Genomic DNA, 2,522 nt, shown 5'->3' with positions numbered 1-2,522 from the left:
CTAAAAGAGACTGTTAAAATAGGTTTTAAAATGAAATATTGTTTTTAAAAAAGTAACTGCAATTTGTTTTTCCTGGGCATAAGCCTTCCCATAAGAACCCCCAAAAATTGCACGGACAGATTGGGAGCCACAGACCTAGGTTCTTTTTTTTTTTCGTAATTTTTAATTTTTTATTGAGACAGAGTCTCACTCTCACCCAGGTGAGTGATGTGCCATCAGCCTAGCTCACAGCAACCTCAACTCCTGGGCTCAAGCAATCCTCCTGCCTCAGCCTCCCAAGTAGTTGGGACTACAGGTGTACGCCATCACTTCCAGCTAATTTTTTCTATTTTTAGTAGAGATGGGGTCTTTCTCTAAGGCTGGTCTCGAACTCCTGAGCTCAAAAGATCCTTCTGCATCGGCCTCCTAGAGTGTTAGGATTATAGGCGTGAGCCACCGTGCCTGGCCAGATCTAGGTTCTAATTCTAACTCTGTCCCTATCTTGTTTAGGCAAGTCATTTTATTAATCAGTGCCTTAGTTTCCTCAGCTGAACATGATGGGACTAGAAAAGAGATTTTTCCGATCTTTAAGTATAAAACTGGACAGTTACCAAAGAGAAGAATGCTGTAAGACATCAGCCACTTAAGAGCAATCAGGTCAAAATGAGCTATCAAATACGGGTAACTTCAGCCCGCTTCAAAGTACTGCGAGAGGTACTTCAATGTACTGACCCCGACCATCCCTATTTTGATGGTCATGGGCTGTCTCAAGCCCAGGATTCTCAAGTCAGTAGTGAGGTGATCTGCATCACAGCTTAAAGGTTACCTCCACGTATTGGCATCAGGATCAAAAACTTCAATGGTCTTCAAGTATGTCGTGCCATCAAAACCTCCCACTGCCATGAGCTGTCCATTGACCACTGCCAGGCCAACCTACAGAACCAAAACACAGTGGCTGCTGAAGAAACTAGACAATTACTGGGACATTTTAGACCGGTTTCTAGGAAAATATCTTCAATAAAAGATAATTCTTTATGGCCTTACATTCTGGTTTGCTTGAACACAGAGGGAAAATGTATAACAACAACAAACGTGTATTAAATTACAGGAACTATAAAATTAATATTCAATTAGAATATTTATGCAGAGTCTAAAACATGTATTTCTTAAATTTTAGCAGAAGCATTCACTAGGAGTGAGCAAGAATCTCTAAACTGTTTTCACTTCCTCTGGTATTTGCCCACTCCAATCCACCTTCTAAATTGCTACTATAATTTTCTTTTAAAAATATAAATCTAATCATGTTGTCACTTTCCTCTTTAAAACCTTTTTGAGCCTATCTATTGCCTAAGAGTAGTTTAAAGTCCCTATCATGTTACTCAGGCCCTCCAGAAAGCTCACTGTCTGTCACCTCCTGTATTTTCCCCTTCCTCCCTCTACGGCACCCTGAACGGCAGTAGGACTGGATTAACTGCTAGTCCCTGAAAATACCATATATTTTCACACATCCTTGCTTTTGCACACGTTGTTCCTTGGCTGGTGTTTTCTGCCCCTCTTCTAGAAACCTCATTCTTCCTTCATGACCTAGCTTATATGTGACTGTCTCTGGTAGTCTCTTTACCTCCCCCACCCATTCTTACTTTCCCAAAGCAGTAAGCACATTCTCCCACGTTTCCCTGTAACACACATGCCACTACTATAGGATTTATTTATTATAGTTAGCTGTAAGCATTTCCATTTCCTTCATTAAGTTGGAAGCTCATTGAGGAGGGGAATCATGTCATACTCAATTTTGCTTTCCCAGAACACATTAAGCGCTTAATGAGTACATGAATAAAAATGTAATCAACAGAATGTAGCAGTAAAAATAACAGGAATGTGACTAAGAAGCTGTTAGCTACCAGTAATAAAAAGCCATAGACATGTGAATGCTTTGACTTGCTGATGCCTTCCAGTGGTGGACCTTGATTTATGTAAATCAGAATTCATTCCCTTTTATCCTCAGATTATGGAGTCTTTAGCCACTGCTTGCTTCTCCTTCCTGTTGTGGATGTGTCTGTCCTACACTGACGGACTCCTGACATGATCAGTGGCTAATGGGTTACACCTCACCCTGAGCAAACATCCCAGGATGGATGAATCCTATACTTCACTCTGAAAGTCTCTTGTACTCGCAGGTCATGCATGGTCTAGAATGACACAGGTCAGCCTGATCTGGCCTATATTATAGATGGGATAGACTCAAACCAGCTTGTGGAGACTGGTGGTGGGGCCACATGGGTTTTTGCCTAAACATTTGTATTAGTATGACAACTACTCAGAATATTAGCTAGAAACATTAGGTAGGCATATTTAGCTCCAATAGATAGGAAGTTAGATAAGGTAGTAGATGACACAAGGAGATGCCTTCCAGAGAAGCAACTGATATAAGATAAATCATAAAAAATTAACTCTCTAATTAAAGATATGACTGGATGTAAGATTTTTAACTACTTGAGATAAGAGCAATCAAAAGAAATTGAATATTTTTTCTGGCAAAATTA

The 2,522-nt window shown here is 40.1% G+C and overlaps 1 protein-coding gene and 1 pseudogene across 2 annotated transcripts in view; both read right to left on the bottom strand.

Moving 5' to 3' along the window:
* LOC105821075 overlaps positions 1–882 on the bottom strand; it is a 1,670-nt pseudogene extending 788 nt beyond the window's left edge. The window contains exon 1 of the transcript XR_001138045.1: positions 806–882. The product of XR_001138045.1 is annotated as a histidine triad nucleotide-binding protein 1-like (transcript). The remainder of the gene's footprint in view (positions 1–805) is intronic.
* The window catches only part of KLHL20 (kelch-like family member 20), a 59,403-nt gene that overhangs the window by 5,079 nt on the left and 51,802 nt on the right, over positions 1–2,522 (bottom strand). The gene's annotated exons all lie outside the window — the stretch shown is intronic.

The sequence above is a fragment of the Propithecus coquereli genome, unplaced genomic scaffold, assembly GCF_000956105.1.
Source record: "Propithecus coquereli isolate 6110/MARCELLA unplaced genomic scaffold, Pcoq_1.0 Scaffold56, whole genome shotgun sequence".
NCBI classification, from domain to species: Eukaryota; Metazoa; Chordata; class Mammalia; order Primates; family Indriidae; genus Propithecus; species Propithecus coquereli.
This window is presented reverse-complemented; position numbering and strand designations above follow the sequence as displayed.